This window comes from Phyllostomus hastatus, unplaced genomic scaffold, assembly GCF_019186645.2.
Source record: "Phyllostomus hastatus isolate PE091 unplaced genomic scaffold, TTU_PhHast_1.1 phas_contig_34, whole genome shotgun sequence".
NCBI classification, from domain to species: Eukaryota; Metazoa; Chordata; class Mammalia; order Chiroptera; family Phyllostomidae; genus Phyllostomus; species Phyllostomus hastatus.
In genome coordinates, this window is record NW_025333857.1 from 67,105,708 (window position 1) to 67,122,699 (window position 16,992).

General features: G+C 58.6%; 1 protein-coding gene across 6 annotated transcripts in view; it reads left to right on the forward strand.

Annotated features, from left to right (window-relative positions):
- LOC123819672 (DAB2 interacting protein) overlaps nt 1–16,992 on the forward strand; it is a 183,174-nt gene that overhangs the window by 85,331 nt on the left and 80,851 nt on the right. The gene's annotated exons all lie outside the window — the stretch shown is intronic.

The following is a 16,992-nucleotide window of genomic DNA, read 5'->3' on the forward strand; positions in this document are numbered from 1 at the left end:
GGAACACAGTATGTACATCTTGGCTGTTGGTTTTAGTGGCCCGACTAGCACAAACCTAAACAACCTTACAGAAACAGAACCCAGTGGGCCTCAGTGTCTGGCGCTCCACGCTCCTCTGTGTCCCCACCCTCCTTGCTGCGCGCAGGTGCGCGCACGTGCACGCACGCACGCAGCCACGCACGGTCTTGTGTCCCTTTGTTCCCCCACTGAACTTGTTACTCTGGTCCCCAGTCCAGCCACCGGAGACACAGGGGTAGACCCGTTTTCTTATCCTGGGAACTCACAGTCTGTAGAGGAGATGGATTTTTGATCGTTTATTCATCCATTCGTTCATTCAGCAATTGGTACGGTGTACCTGCTGTGTGCCAGGCCTGGCGCCATCCTTAGTGAGTGGGAGGAGCTGGCCAGGACAGCGCCAGGTAGATGAAGCCCCTAACCTCATGAGTTCACGCTGTCATTTTGGACCCCCAGGCTACACAGCAGAAAACCAGGGAGAACCAGGAGGGCTCCCTTGAAGTGGTGTGGTTGGGGCTGAGGCCTACGGGATGAGAAGCCAGCCCTCTGGGGAGCAGGGGAACCAGGCTTTGGGCGGAGGGAACATAGAGAGCCCAGGCCTGGCTGTCTCCATACACTGTGATGTGGGGGTTCAGGTGAGCTGAGAGTGACTAAGCTGTTCCTGGTGGGTTGAGAAGGGTCTCCGCCAGGAGCTGACTCTTAAGCTGGGTCTGCAAGGGCCACTAGAAATTGGGTCGGCAGGGACAGTTGAGAGGGAGGACTGGGTAGGGGGAATACCAGCTGCAAAGGCATGGAGGCACACCGTGAATGGACCTGTCTTTGGGATGGTGAAGTGCCCGGTGAGATAGGAGCTGAGGGGCCTGGAGGACGGGGTGGGAGGCGAGGCTGGAAAGCTGGGCCAAGCCTTTGAGGGCCAGGCTGAGGGGATCGGGCTTTCCGAAGAGCCACCGATTCTCCTTCCTGCCTGTATGTCATGAAATGCTTTCAAAGTAGATGCTTGGGCCCCCTCAGGACTTCAGTGCAGTGAGGCAGGGGCAGGGCCCGGATATCTGCATTTTAATAAGCTCCCCCAAGAAGTGGTTTTGAGTCCCAGCCTCTGGCTCCGTTTCTGGGAGGGAAGGGAAGGAGGCAAGGGAAGTTTGCAGAGGGAGAGGACTCAAGGTCCCTTCCCTGGGTGTGGCTGGCCTCTGGGTGACTGTGACTCAAGTCAACTGGTGTAGGAGCCGTGTCCTGCTCCTCCTGGACCCCTGGAGCCACAGCAGCTGGAGCTGAGCCTTGAGGGGGCCTTGAGGGGGCCCTAGGGAACGATGACTGGAACAACACAGCCGCCTGCTCTGTGCTCGGGGTCTTACATACACAATCTCTTTGAATCCGCCAGACAACACTGTGGCTGATACTTGGATCATCCCATTTTACAGATGAGAAATCAGAGGTTCAGAGAGGTGAAGTCACCCATAGGCCAACTGCTAATAATGGTGGCGCCAAGATTTGGACCGAGGTGTCTCTGACCCCAGACACGAGCATGCACTTCCTTTGGATGTGAAGAGGACCCATTGTCCCCACACCCTTCTTCCAGCACCCTATCAGCATTGCTTTTTACCCATTTCCCTTTCTTTTGCTGCTCTAATAGGTGTCTCATCACACCTTGAAGTTGCTATCATTTGCAGCTCTTTAATTACCAGCCAGGCTTGGCGTTTTTCCTGTAGTGGCGCCTTCGCTCCGTTTCCTGGTGTGGAAACTACCTGTGGACCAGAGCCAGTGCCAGCCTTCCGACCTGCCAGGCCCCGGGGACTCCTGGTCCTGCCCGTCCAATCAGGGTCCACACGGTGGAGACTGTGCTCACCCTCATTTACCCACTTCTCACAGCACCTAGTGGGGGGCGCCGTTTGTATCCTTGTTTCGCAGATGAGGGAACTGAGGCTCAGAGGTGACACCATCTGCCTGGCGTCACACGGCTTCTCGGTGACGTGACCATGCATGGGTGCCAAGGCTGTTGGGCGTCGTGCTTTGTCTCCTCCTCGGAGCACCGTGGTCCTTTCCTGTGTGTGGCGGTGAAGGGGCCGGGCGTGTGTCGGGCTTCTGTCCTGAGCCGGTGCTGGGAGCTGGGGGGAGGGGGACTGGAAAGATCAGAGGTGGGGATCTGGGTTCAGATCCCAGCTCTTCAGAGACCTGTGTGACCTCATTAGTCACTGTGTCTCTCTGAGGCTCTTGTCCTCGGCAGTGAAGTGTAGAATGCCTCCGTCTCAGGACCGTGCTAGATTTTCACGTGAGCGCAGGTCTGACCCTTGATAGGTGCTGAATAGATGAAATCCATCATTATACTCTTTAAAACTTTTTAAATTTATTTTTAGTGAGAGGGGAAGGCAGGGAGAAAGAGAGGGAGAGACACATTGATCGGTTGCCTCTCACATGCCCCCACCTGGGGAGCCTGGCCCACAACCCAGGCATATGCCCTGCCTGAGAATCGAACCAACGACCTGTTGGTTTGCAGGCTGGCACTCAATCCACTGAGCCACACCAGCCAGGGCTCATCATTATAATCTGATTGCATTTCCCCTTTGGGCTCCAGAACAGTAATGATCTGGGGAGGGTTGGGGTGGAGAGCAGAGGGCAGGGTGTTTTGGGGGAAAGGTCAGAGGTACCCCTTGTCTGGGCCTTGGGAACGGACTTGCACACAGACCCTTCGCAGGACCAGAAGCTCACCGTCTGGCCTCAGCCTCAGCTCATTCTAGCTCCCACGGGCTCCCATGAGCCACACCCTCAGTGCTCAGCCGACTGCTGCGCTCTGCAGCCCCCGAGGGAACCTGGGGAACAGGGTGTCGCCTGGGGGAGGCAGGGGAGACAACACAGGCGAACCTGAGGAACTGCTGTCTTCGCTGCATTTCAAACCGGGTGACAGGGTGTCACCCCCTCTCACAGAAGCTCGCGCCCCTTTGCGACTGTGTAGTTTAAGGGAGAATCAGCGTTTGGGAGTCTGTGGGACTCGTTTTGTTCCCCTCTTCCATGAGAACTGAGGGGCTGGCTTGTCCAAGGTCACCACCCAGCTGGGGGCACTTCTGAATTCGGGCTATTTGCGTCCCTACAGGTGGCCCTCGCCCTTCTGGTGGGTCAGCCTAGGACTGCAGCCACCCCAGAGGACACCAGAGGCTTGGGGCTGGCTCCACTTCTGCCTCGTGGAGGCCATGGGACCCTGGGAGAGCCTCAGTTTTCCCTTCTGTGAAATGGGGAGAGTGGACTCTGTAAGGCTGCACGTGGTGTGGGCATATAGCTGGCACCGAGATGTTCAGATGCAGAAACTAAGAGAATGAGCTACAAGGTCAGCAGACTTGAGGCTGAACCTCCTCTCACTGGACAAGATATGGGACCTTTTGCCCACCTGGTGCGACTTCCTTCCACCTGGAGGTGGAGTCAGGGGGTGGGGGACTGGTTTCCCCAGGGCCACCTCGTTCTTGTGCCCTGAGAGCTATAGAGGACCCTGCAGGAGGGCAGGGTGGAGAAGTGAGCTGGGAGTCGGTGACCAAAGGGATGCCCTACCCTCTCTGGCCTCTGGCTGTCAGGCTCCGGAGAGTTGGTGAGGCTGAGGTTCAAACCGAGGTCCGTGTTCGCTGCACCAGCAGGGCGCCCTGGAAGGGGGCAGGAGCTGGAGGGAGGGAAGGAAGGCAGGCGGCAAGCTGGGGGTCCCGGACCGGCACATGGTGTCAGGCCAGGTCCGGGGGCTCTTTTCAAGCCCACCTCCCTTCTCGGGGCCCAGGGACCCTCAGCAGAAGCAGCGTGCTCTTATCTGCCACCCCATGGTAGACGAATTCATGGTTTGATGTGGGGCAGGGAGATGGTGACTGTTACCGTCTCCCTGGGAGTCCCTCAGCCACCGTCCTCCCCAGCCCCGCCCTCTCCGTGCGCAGGCTGCGTTGTTCTCCCCCCACCATCCTTCCCATCGACCTTGAGGAGAGCTGGCAGGGCTGGGGTGTGGGAGGAGTGTCAGAGGCTCTGGGAAACTTGACAGCCAATTGATTCCTCCTTGGAAAGTTGAAAGTGGAGAGTTGTGTTTGAAGGTTTAGCTGAAATTAGGTCTCACGGCTATTTTTTGCGAGCTGGAGAAGAAGTGTCAGGGAGGGGAAGGCTCAGGGGGCTGGCAGAAGCTGCAGATAAACTCGGTACCAGGTGGACTGCAGATGCTTCTAGAAGGGAGTCTGTTTCCTTTCAGCCTCCCACTCTTTACCGGATGCTCAATGGTCGCACCGTAGGTGGTTCTGAGGCTGTGATGGAGAGGTGCCTGGGGTGCTATGAGAACCCAGAATAAGGCGCAGTTAGGTTAGGAAAGAATTCCCACAGGAGGGATCTTCGGGGCTGGGCTTTGAGGGATGTGCAGGAGTTTGTCAGGAGCGAAGAGGGAGGAGTGTTCCAGTTACAATGGAAGAGGAAGAAGCCAGTGGCCCTGAGTGATGAGAGTGCTGGTGAGCTGGAGGCGTGAAGGAGAGGAGCCTGGACGGAAGAGTGAGTGGGTGAAGCCTTCGGACTTTCCCCCGTAGGAAACAGGAGCCGCAGAGGATGGTGGGCAAGAGTGGGGCCAGCTGGGGGTCTCCAGGATGTGGACTCCGGCTCTCCCCAGCTGCTCACCCCTGCCCACTCTTGCAGCATCCCTGCCCCCTCCCCATGGTTCAGCTATCTGTTTCTCTCTCTCTCACACACAGACACAGGGACATGAACCCAAACTGCAGACCTGTGGGTGACCCCCTTCAACACCGTTGTGCAAAGGCTGCTGGGAACGATCTGGCCCAGCGCTACCCGGCACAGAGGAGGGTCTGAGGCTCAGAGACAGGAGGGTCCTCTCCAGGGGCCATGCAACCCATCCGGGGCTGGGCCTGGAACCGAGCCCAGATCTTTCCATTCCCCGTCTGGTATACCTAAGTCCTTGCTCCCTCCTTCCTGCCCTCTGTTCCCTGCAGCTGAGCCCTTCTCCGTGCCTTTCTCGTGTTTTCTAGGGGAGGGGGCTTAAGGGAAGGGACACCTGTGGGTCTGACTGCCCTTGGGGGCCCCTGCTAGTTTCTTCCCTAGCATCAGCACACTACCACCTCCCGGCCGCTGAGTCCCAGCACCATCCGCAGCTGGATGCGAAGTCCGGGCTGAGGGCTGCCTGGAGGAGGAGTGACTTGAGGGGCGGGAGAGCGGCATTCTCTGCCCCTCACAGGCCTGCCCCTCTGTTCCCACTAGTGCCCCTTCTCAGCTAAGGTGACCCCGTCCGGCACTGGGGTGGGGGGCGGAAAAGCTGGCCAGGCTCACAGATTAGATGAGCCGGCTCTGTCACTGCACATGTGGGGAGACTGAGGCTCAGGGCGGGAAGATTTGCCTGGAACGCCTGCTGGGGCTCCCTCCACCACTCCAGGCTGCTGTGGCCCATCTCAAGTGCATGTGTACGTGGACGCATGTCCACGTCTGTGGCCCACAAGCCAGTGGAGGGAGGTCAGCCGTGGCTGGCCGTGACTGACTGGGCAGCACTGCTGGACCCTGGATTGGGGTCCTGTGAACGGGTGCCCCGCTCTCCTCCTCACAGCAGCAGGAGTTTGCCCGTGGCGCCCAGTGTCCCTCGTTCGGTTGAGCCCCGTGAGCTGGTCTCCCAGCCCGGGGTCTGGCTGGTGCTCCGCAGGCGAGAGGGCTGGCAGAGACAGCGGGCCCTGCCTCCTCCGTCCCCCTCCACGTCTGAGTTTTCAGGGCCCCAGTTGTTATTGAACTGTTCAGACCCCGGAGGCAAATTGCTATCATTTTGGCCTGTGTCCACCTTTGGGGGAGAGAGGCCCCCTTTCTGCAGTGGGAGCAACATACACAGACACCCCAGGCTCAGGAACTGTCCAGGGTAGCCGGGTCGGGCGCTGACGGTCTTCAAGGCAGGGTGCGGGGCCAGGGGCCATCTGGAGCCTCCTGAACCCGAGGCCGGGCCAGAGTCTGAGTCTGGAAACTGAGGGCAGGCGGTGGTGTTTGGTGGGGTTAGGAGGCTGCCCGCCCGGTAAGAAACAGGAGGGGGTTCCATTGGCTCCATTGTACCGGCCAGGCAGACAGGGCTCAGGGAGGGCACGCAGCTGTCCCAGGGTCACACAGCTGGCGAGCGGCAGAGCTGGGGGCCGGGCTCTGGTCTGCGAGTCCTGCCGTGGGTGTGAGCTAGTTTTTCTCCCTCCGTTCTCTGCCTTCCTTTTTTCTTTCTTTTAGTACATTTTTAATCAGCATCACTAGGTGTTGGGACCTGTGCCGGCCACTTGGACACAGAGGATTAAAACATAGTTGCTACCTGCAAAAACCCAGGGGGGTCAGCTGGGGCTTGAGGAAGTGGTGTTCAGGCAGGTGAGGGGACAGGACACCCCAGGCAGCCAGGACAGCCCCTGCATGACACGAGCAAGCGACAGCAGGGACTGGGAGCAGTTTGGGGGCTGAAATGGGAGGGAGTGACTGGAATGCAGGGCACAAAGCAAAAGGGGTCTGAGGCTGTATTACCAGGAGTATAGGGCCCCCAGAGAGGGAGGTGAGGTGGGCCAGAGCCAACCACAGCAGACCTGGGTTTTCCGAGCAGCACACTTGGCTAGGCCGGCAGAGTCTGGAGCCCTTCATTGGGCTGAGACCAGGGCTGGGGCGGGCTATGAGGGGCGGGGGAGGAAATGAACTGCTTTTCTCAAGCAGGCTGTTGGGAGCCCATCTGTGTCTGCAGCACCTGAGCTCAGAGTGCGCTTTGTGGGGGGTAGAGGGAAGAAACCCACTTGAAGGGACCCTGGAATCTGCTGCCTCATCCTGGAGGTGCCTGCTGGGCTGGGGCAGCTTGTGAGGGAGGGTGGAGAGGGAAGGAAACAAGGACAGCCTTGGACCCCCTTCTTTCTCTCTGCCCTGGGTCTTCCAGGGGCACCTCTAGGCCATTCCTGTCAATTCTGTTCCCCCAGTCCTTCCCTAGAGCCTGGTGGGCAGCAGAAGCCCGATAAATGGGTCCCCACTAAGGTGTCAGTGGCTGAATTGCTGTGTTACATGTTCAAGGAGCGTTACCGATGGGAAGTTTCAGACATTCAGGGGGAATGCCCGGCTCTGGGGCTGGCAGGCAGGATGCTGTTTGGGGGCCTTTCTCCCCTTGTCACCCCCATGCCCTCCTGGAGGCACAGTGCTGGCTTCTCCCAGCCGTACACCCAGAACAAGGCAGGGTCTGAATCGTGGCCCCATGGCCTCTCTCCATGGGCTCGCTGGGGCAGGTTGCCCACTCTAAGCCTCTTTCCCCATTTGTGCATGCGCGTAGGAGCCCCTGGCTCAAAGGGTGGCTGCGAGGGCTCTCTGCCTGGTGCAAGGGAAGCACCCAGCCAGCATTCATGCCCTGTTCCCCTTTCTGGTGGGTGGGGCTCACGTCTACCCCACACCTTCCCCAAAGCCTCAGTCCCCCCCTTCTGCACCCCTCATCTCCTGCCACTAAACAACATTGCTTCCTGACAGAGCTTCTAGGGCTCTGCTCTTGTCCCGGGAAGTGGAGAGGTATTGCAGGGAGTGCCCCAAGACGCAGGAGACCAAGTTCCCGTGTAGTAGGAGCTGGTGTCTGTGCAGAGCTGTTTCCCACCAATTGGGGGCAGCAGAGTGCAGCAAGTCGATGCCTGGGTGGCTACTCCCAGAGGAGAGAGTTGAAATCTCAGGGGTTTGTGGGCTTCTCTCTATCCTGTGCCTCCAAACCCGGGACCCCAGGGGGATGGCTGAGCTAAAGAAACCCAGGCCCCACTGCTGGGTGCGGGAACAGCTCACATCAGGGAGTGCCTCTCACTGGTGGCTGAACTGACTAAGCCTGGGTGACCGGAAGCCGGGGGGACCTCTGAGAGGGGACCCGTGTCCAGGACCTTGGAGGGGAGCAAAGCCTGGAGCCCAGGCAGCCTTCCAGCAGGAGGAGGGGCACAGGCTGAGGTGGGCCAGGATGCTGGCAGCTGAGCAGTGAAGCTGCACTGTGGTCACCGGGCCTGGCCCATTATCGTGGTGGTCCTTTGAAGGGTTGCAGGTGCCTTGTTCCGGCCTCACCTCTGCTTTGAGAGGAAGGAAGGCAGGTGCTCTGGGAGAGTCTGGATGGTGGTCAGAGCGTGGCCTGGAAGCTTGGCTTGCCTGGGCTGGCGCCAGCTCTACCAGCAGCTCCTTGCTGTCCATACAGTGGTGGCGGCGGGGGAGGGGGGTGAGGCCCATTTTGCACAGTCCGCTGGGTCAGGCCCCGCACCGCACACTCTCCAGGCATCATCTCATTTAGTATTCATGACCCCAGGGGCAAATAACACACATCCCACTTTTTCAAGATGACACAATCAGGGCAGACCGGAAGGGAAGAACTCGCTGAAGATCCCTCAGCTCCCGAGTGTGGTGGGTCTGAAGGTCTCCCAGAGCCTGGCCCACAGTGTGTGGCCCAGTCTCCGCCAGCCAGTGTTGCTGCTCTTCCGTTTTGCAGATGAGAACACTGAGGCCCCGAGAGGGAGGTGCCGTGTCTGAGGTGACACGGCTGCACAGCGGCAGAGCTGGCACTGCAACTGCACCTCCCATCTCCCCGCCTCATCTCGTCCCGCCCCCCCCCAGCTGGCCTGGCCCCCACCCGTCAGAAGGTGTGTGTGCAGGGTGGACACCCTGGGCTAGTGAGGAACTGCTCCCCTCTTCCTGCCCCACCCTGTGGCCCCTGCAGGGCCCCCCTTCTCCCAGGGGGCCCAAGAGATTGGGTGTAGGGGGCTAGCAGCTGAGATGCCTTCACACCCCTCCCCCATGGCATGAAAATAAAGTGATTGCCTCTGTCACACCAAGTGACATTTGGGTCAGATTGCAGACATAACGATCTTTGAGTCTTCTGGTAGCAGTCACTTTCCAAGCTGGGAGGCCCTCTTTGGAGGTGGCGGTGATGACATCTGTTCCCAACACAGGGTCCCACATTGGGATGAGTAACTCTTCCTGTGGAATTGCTTAGAGAATGTCTGCAATGAACCGTAATTTTTACTGCTCTGCTCCAGCACCTTAGATGGCTCCCAGGGTGGGATCCAGTTCCCCAGCTGCATGTGAGGCCACCTGCCCCGGGGCCTGTCCTAACCTCCAGGCCTGAATGGGGCAGGGCACCCGGAGGGAGGGGCTTGTGGAATGAAGGCGCATGAGAGGGAGTCAATGAATTAAATAAGTGAGTGCCGGGTGAGGAGAGGAGGGGCAAGCATCATCTCCTCGATTCTGAGAGCCCCGCTTCTTATGTCTTGGGAGGAGAGGTCAGAACAAGTCACCTCTGGGTGGCAAGGTCCCGCAAGGACCCCAGCCATTGCCTTGAAATTGACCTTTACTCCACCCGTGGGCTCCCATGGTCCCTCAGAGCAGGACTCCTCGGTACGCCTGGCCTGCAGGTGGTAAAACACCAGGTGCAGAAGTAGCCTATAAAACGCTCTCCCAAAACGGTGTGGTTTGTTTCCTGTAGTGAAAAGGGCTTTAAAAGCACTGCTCACTCAGGTGGATTTATGGGGCTGCTGCCCGCTCTCACCTCTCCCTCCCACTAGTGTTTACAGGTTCCCGGGAGAGGGTGCTTCCCAGGGTGCTTCCCGGGGTGCTTCCCAATGGCTCTTGGTGCACGGCACCTCTTGGCTGACTTTCTGCTGCAGGCTACCCCTGGACCTGCGGGGTGCCTGGGAGGGCAGGGTGGGGCCATGTAACACCACAGAAGCTCCTTGTGGCCCAGCACAGAGCTGAGGTCCCACCATCGGCACCTTCCTCGGCAAGCTCTTGTCCTCAGAAGGTCCTTCCCACTTACTGTCACCTGCACATGGGTCACCAGGGAGGAAAAGATTTAGAGATCAGCGAAACCAATTCCCTCATTGCACAGATGGGGAGACAGAGTCAGAGAGGCTAATACGCTTGCTCAGAGCCGCACAGTGCAGTGGTGGGGTCATGGGAGAACCTGGGCTCCAGCACAAACCACCTGGGTGGAACCCAGCTCTGCCACTTCCTGGCCGTGTGGCCTTGTGAAAAGTCGCTTGACCCCCCTGAGCTTCCATTCTCTGATCTGCACATTGGGTTGTGAGACTTGAACACGGTTGGTCACAGAAAGCTTTAATATAGTGCCTGGAGCTTGGAGAGGGCTTCGTGAACACAGCTGGCTTACTCTCTTAGCATGTTGGAATAGACTTCATGATTATTAATTAGCAGAGCTGAACCCAGATTTCCTGGCTCTGAGCATGTTTTTTTTTCTTTTTTTTGTCACTCTGTGGGGAGGCCTCTGCAGAGAGCGTTCGCTCACAGACTGTGCAGAGCATGGGTGTCGATGGGGAACGGGTGCCGAAGTCACCCCCGGGAAGGCTGGCCTGGCACGGGGACCTCAGTGGCAGGACCGAGGGAGACGGGGGGGTGTGGGGGCCACTAGAGACCCTGCCGCAGGGGCAAGGCCCCGTGACTGAGTCGGTCTCCCCGCCGCCACTGGGCCGCCCTCCCCACCGAGAGGTCAGAGCTGGCCGAGGGCTCAGAGAGCCGAGGAGGTGTCTGGCCACCCAGGCCTCTGGGATGGGCTCGTCATGCTAAGGCCTGCGGGAGATTTTCAAAGCCGAGAGTCACTCCCTGGCTGCTCTGGGTTACCACGTCCCTGCCAGAGACCTCACGTGGGTCTGATTTCTGTCCACCGATGCCACCCAGTCCTGGCACTGGCTGGTACCAGAAGGACCTGCCTTGTGTCTTTATTCACCCCTCTCACCTTCTCAGGCCCACTCTTTCACCAGTGGGGCACCCCTCCCACCTCCTTTCGACCCTCAGGGTTCCGTAGGGGCCCCTTTACCTGGGCACCCTCTGCACTGGGACAGGGGCGATGCCCGTGTTCTAAAGCCTGGGCTCAGGTGTGTCACTTGGAGGTCAGAGGGACCTGTGATCACCGCTTTCCTCACTGTTGCTGTCATCGCCATCCTGCCGGGAACGCCTGTGTGTGGCTGCCCTATCCTACATCCTCTGGGCAAGCCCACCTAGACCGACCCCCGGTGGAATCCCTTAAAAAGCCTCCCGGATCACATTCTCTGCCTTCCTCCGTCCTCTTCTACATCCTAAGTATTTGTTAGTTCGTTTGGGGAGTATTTATGGAGTACCTGCCAAGTGTTCAGCGCCGGGGACCCTGGCTGCCACGGCCCCCCGAAGGCCTGTGGGGGAGGGAGACATTAAACAGATCGACGCATGATTACAGCCGTGAGCAGTCTGTAGAGAGACCCGGCCTGATCCGAGGGCATCCGGGAGTCCTCGGGGGAGAAGTTGTGAGGAGAGACCGAAGGGTGTGCAGGGCCGCCCTCCGTTCCGAGCAGTGGGAACAGCCTGTGCCAAGGCCTTGTGGCAGGAGAAGCTGACCATTTCAAAAGTCCCATTGAAGCCAGGGGAACTGGAGCATGGAGGGGGGCGGGGGTCATGAGGGGCCTTGGGGGCCTCACCAAGGAGCTAGGCCTTCGTCCCTGGAGCCCTGGGCGGCCGTGCAAGGAGGTGGGGCCGGTCAGTGGTTGATCTGATGTGCTTCTGTGTGGATCTGTCTCGATGCCCTTGAAGAACGAGTGGGGGAAGGGTGGCCGGGCTGGAGGCGGCGGAAGCAGTGAGGAGGACCCTGCAGGTGTCTGTGAAGGTTGGGCACCGCCTTTCCAGCGGGGGGACCCTTGAGGGCAGAAAACCAGCCTCCCCGGGGCCCGGCACGTGGTGAGGCTCCCGGAACACTCGCTGGGTGAGCCGTGGACCAGCACCGTCCCCTGCCCTTTGTTTCCTTGTGGCTGCCTCCCAGTGGTCAAAGTCCAGGCAATAAAGGAATGAGGTCAGTGACAGTGATGATGATGGCAGCCAGCGTTTACTGTGTGCCGGGAAATGGGCTAAATTCTTTACAGGCATGACCTCATAACTTGTGACAACAACCTGTGACGACTCTGTTGTCCCCATTCTGCAGAAGAGGAAACAGGGTCAGATGGCAAGGTCACTGACCTGGGGCCCAAAGCCGCAAGAGGTGGAACCTTTGGTCACTCTGCTTGCTGGGGGTGGGGGCCAGGGGGTGGGAAAGGCCTTTGCATTTCACTTGGGATTCCTAGAGATTGAGGTAACCCTAGCACCCAAACAGGTGTGTCAAATGGTGGCATTTCAGGTGTGATGATGGTAAAGAAAGATTCGGAGCAGGGGTCCCTGGCTCTTGGGGGGTGGGGACTGCTGAACAACCAGCCAGGCCTCGAGACTCTGAGACACCATCTGTTCAGGGAGCCGTGTAGACAAGCTTTCAGGGCTCGAGAGAAGCGAGCGGGTCATCCTCAGAGAGGGGCACAAGGTGAGGCCCTGCGTGCAAAGCAGGGGGGTCGTGGGGTCACCGGCACGGAGCTGTTTTGTCCGCTGGGATCCAGGATCTTGGCTCCCAGCTCCCCGAGTTTACCGGGAGCCTCCCCCTCCTTGCTGTGGCTGTGAACTTGAGCGCATGGGGGCCTGTGTGTTTGGCCTGCTGTCAGTGTAATTCTGGGGGTGCCTGGTGACAGCTGAGTACGTGTGTGTGTGTGTGTGTGTGTGTGTGTGAGCTTGTTTCAGTGTATGTGTGTGCCTGTTTGTGTGTTTTGTGATTGTGAATGTGTGTGTTGGTCAGTGTGCACGTGTCTGTGCGGTGGCAGTGGCGGGGAGACTTGTCTGTCTACACGTACATTTCTTGGTGGGCGTGTTCCCCCCATGTGCCTTTGTGTGCGTGCACGTCCTTGAACTTGTGTGTGTTTCTGGCCCTGCCTGTTTCTCCAGGTGAACAGGTTTAGGTATGGCTATCCAGGTAATATTTTAATTCAGGAATGGTCCTTGAGTGTCAGGGCCCAGCCCCCTCCCGGCTCTCAGGGCCCAGGGGTTGGCTCTCTGTGTGACCCAGGCAGTCTGCCTACCTTCTCTGGGCGGCGAGGCGTGAGGAAGTCTTACATTCCAAGGAGCACTGGCAGGGGGTGAGGGAGGGCCCTGGGGGCATAGGTTGGCCTGTGAGTAGGTGGCCACCAGGAAGGCACCACCAGCTTAATCCCGACTTAACACATGGTTGCTGTTTCACCTGTCACAGTGCCTGACGTCCCACCATTAGTGAGTCATTCCCCATCCGGGACATTCTTTGATGGTGCCTACCTCTCAGGGAGGAGGCCAGGAGACCCGACAGCTTGCGGAGGGCAGAGCCCCAGGAGCAGGGAAGGAGGGAGGAGGGATTGTGCATCTGAAGGGCTCGGCGCAGCCAGAGGATTTGCTGGTACTGTCTGTGCTGGGGCGGGAGAGCCCAGCTGTGGAAGGCGGCTGCTCTGGCTTTGTAGACGCATCAGTCACCAGCGCTGGGAAGGAGCCCGGTGATCAGCCAGTCCAGCCCTCACAAAACAGACAGGAAGACTGAGGCCTGAAAAGAGGAAACGTGGGGGGCCTGGGAGGCTCTTGAAGTGGGGGTGCTGGATGAGGACAGGGAACCCTGGCATGGGGACTCTGGGCAGCTCCCCTGCCCCCTGGGCTTCTGGCACCTTGTCTGAACCATGTGGGTATTGTCCTGACAGCCGCCATGAGCCCTCTGGGGCTCTAGCCTTGTGACTCTGGCAGCAGGACTCCTCGCTGTCCCCAGCTCCTTCCCGGGGCCTGTGCTCGGGTGGGGTGAGGTGTCACTACCAGCCTGCCAGGGTGTCCAGGCTGCCTGCCAGCCTGTGTGCCCAGCAGGTCTCCAGTTTTTGGATGATACCTGGATGGGATCTTCCCCTTCCTTTCCTGCTTATTTAGGTGTGCCGTTGGCGTGTGCTCCAAGCCCCAGGAAAGATACCGAGAGACAAGCCTGTTCAAATAGGCTTCTACCTTGGAGGGTCTCTGTTCGGGTGCCGCCAGCCTTAGAACTGGCCACGGGCGGGGGAGCTGGGCCTGGGCAGAGGGCGGGCCCCCGAGGTGAGGTGCTGCCTCCATCCTGAGCACTGCCTCAGGGGCGGGCCCAGGGTGGGCAGCCGGGGGCTCCATGGGCAGGGCAGGCCCACCCACCTGTTTGTAGTGACCAGGTTCTGGTTATTGAAAGGGGAGCAGGTGAAGGAGGCAGGATTGAGGCCGCAGAACCAAGTAGACGGTGGAGTTGGGGGAAAGAACTTACCTTCCGTAGAGCACCTGCAATGAGTCATGCGTGGTGCTCGGTGCTTTACGTTCAGGTAAGAAAGTGGCCCAGAGACCAGGGGTGACGCGCAGCTCCCGGGAGCCCAGGTGGCGGTGCTGGAATGCAAACGCCGAGGTGCTGCCTCCCAGTTGGGGAGTGAGGCGCACAAGAGGATGGTACCCGGCAAGGCTGCCCCTCCCCGAGCCTCCAGGTCCTCACCTGCGAGTCCCAGGAACTCACACAGAGACTGCACCTTCCCTTTTTTCCCTCCCGTCCCGAGGCCAGTACCTGGGGCTGAGTGTGGGGAGGATGGGCTGAGCTGTTGGTCCTCCTGGCCTGTGACTTGTGTGTGTGTGCATGTGTGTGCATGTGTGTGTGGGGGGTCCCCCACCTTGCCCACACCATGGATCAGAACTCGCCTGGTTACACTCCCAGCTCCACTGCCTGTCAGCTCTGCCACTTGGCACGTGGCTTAACTTCTCCGATCCTCCGTGTGACCACTTGAAAACCTGACACGTGCTACATTCCGAGGCACACAGCTTCCCGGGGAGTCCCAGTAAGAGGCACGGGGCCCTCCTCAGGGTGTGTGCAGTGAGTGTGGGGGGCAGAGCAACTTGGCGGAGCAGGGACACATCATCATCATCATCATCATCATCATCATCATCATCATCATCATCGCTTAGCATTGATTGCAACAGATGAGTGAAGAAATCGTGTGTCTGGAATTCTGAAAGGCCCTTGAGAAAGTCTCAGAACATCCTGGAGAAGGAGCAGGGCTGTGGGCCTGATGCCCGGATGGTGGCGCGGTGGCTGGAACAGGGGTGGAGGACCTGCTGAGAACGGGGGTCCTTCCAGCCGGAGACCCCACAGGCTTCTGTCCTCCCCTTGGGACTGCCCTGCACTTTGTCAGTGACATGGGTGGAAGCCAGGGGGGCTGTCACAGATGGGGCAGAGGCTACATGGCTGTCAGCACCCAGCCACTGGGAGTGGCTGGAGGTGGTGGCACCAGGCAGCAGCCTGTGCAGAAGCCCCTGGGGCCTCAGTTGACCTGTGCGCAGTGACACAGCTGTCTGAGAAGCAAGTGGAACATGGCTGTGTTAGTGGAGGCAGAGTGGCCCATCTCGGGAGGGAGCAGGCTCTGTCCTCACAGACTGTGCAGGCTGCTCGCTGAGCTGGGGACGTCAGTCCCTGCTCTAGTGAATACACACCGAGCCCTCCACCTGAGCAGCCCAGCACTCTGCGCTTCCAGAATCGCTGGGAGGTTGCTTTAGAAAAGTGCTTGCTTACAAGAGTTCAAAACTCCCAAACTGGACGACAGCATCATTTTGCAAGCACGACACTCGTTCACTAGGCAGGACACCGGGATGCCAGGCCACCTAGCAGCTGCTCAGATTGCCCAGACAGACGTGCACCTGTGCTGGTCACATACCTCCTCAGAACAAAACTCAGTGGCTGCCCTAGAGGCCCCATGAGTAATAATGGAATAGTAAAGCTGGCGACTACTGGGTTCAGTTGCTTAATAGTTACCATTTTACTGGTGATCTCTTACCTCATTTAATCCATCTCAACCTGGTAGATATCATCTCTAGCCATTTTATGGATAGGGACACTGAGGCTCAGAGAGGACTAGTAGTTTGCCCCCAGCGGATGTTAAGGGTTGAACATAAGCCGTGTGAGAGGGCTGGTGCTTGGCCCAGGGGGTGTGATCAGCAGGGCCGGCTTATGTGGGATCCGCCTCCTGGAGCCGGTGGGATAAAGTCAGTCCCTGTGGGTGTGGAGAGAGGGGTCCAGAGCTTTCTCTGTCCTACTTACTCTCACTGCAGCCCCCACCTATTTCACAGAGAAGGGAGAGGGGCTTGCCAGCCGTCCCCGAGTCGGAGGTGAGCCCCATTTGCCCGCCTCCAGCTCCCAGCTCTCAGCAGTGCAGGGCTCAGCACTGCAGCTACCTCCAGAAATCCTGTCTTGGGACCTGCCCATGAAAGGACAGGGGTAAAGGCACATCTCCCTCCTTCAGCGGCTGGGTGTAGAGGCACCCTTGGCCCTCCACCCCATGAATTGGTTGGTAAGGAAGCTGTGAGGCTGGGCAGAGCAGGGGACTGGAGTCCCGGGTCTTGGACTGACCTTGCTGTGTGACCCTTAGGGCCTCAGTCCCCCACATAAGGCAGCCTCGGATCTGCATCCCCTTCTAGCTACGGCTTTCTGGGTTGATGAGCATCTGTTGAGCCTGCCATATGCAGGCACCTGAGCTGGGTCCTCTGGGTGACTGACACAAGGGTGGACATGTGTGGTGTGGAAATGAATGGGGCTCCTCCCTGTTCTTCAAAAGAATCCCTGTCCTCATGATCTGAGCTGTCTGCTTCTTGATCTGCATATTGCTCGCCTCCTGGTGTTCATGGCTGTCTCGGTCCCTGTGTGTAGCACATAGCGGACTTTGAGAAGTGGGGAAGGAGTGAACGTTACAGAGAGTTTGAGTCCCCAAGGTCACGGTCAATTTGGGCATGTGTGGGGGGTATATTCAGAGTAGGCTTCCTGGAGGAGGTTGCTTGTCAGAGGAGCATTAAGTGTCACCTTAGGAGAGATGGGGAGAGGAAGTGACACATGTCTCACTCAACCTCCTAGAAGGGAGAAAAAAATTTTTTTTGAACTCAAAAATAGGGTAAAGCTATCAATATTGCTGCTATATAATGAGCTACCTAAATTATGAAACATGCTTCATGGTTCTTTGTGCCACAGGACTGTAAAATGGTGAAATTTCCATCACTGTAGGAAATGAAAACCAAAAAGTACAAGCACGCTGGGGGGACTTGCTTGACCATGACACCTGTTAGAGAAGAACCCATCCATGTGGGCCAGGTGTACCTCCCCTCCCCCCACACCAGGCAAAAAGCCAACGTTTGGAGATTCCC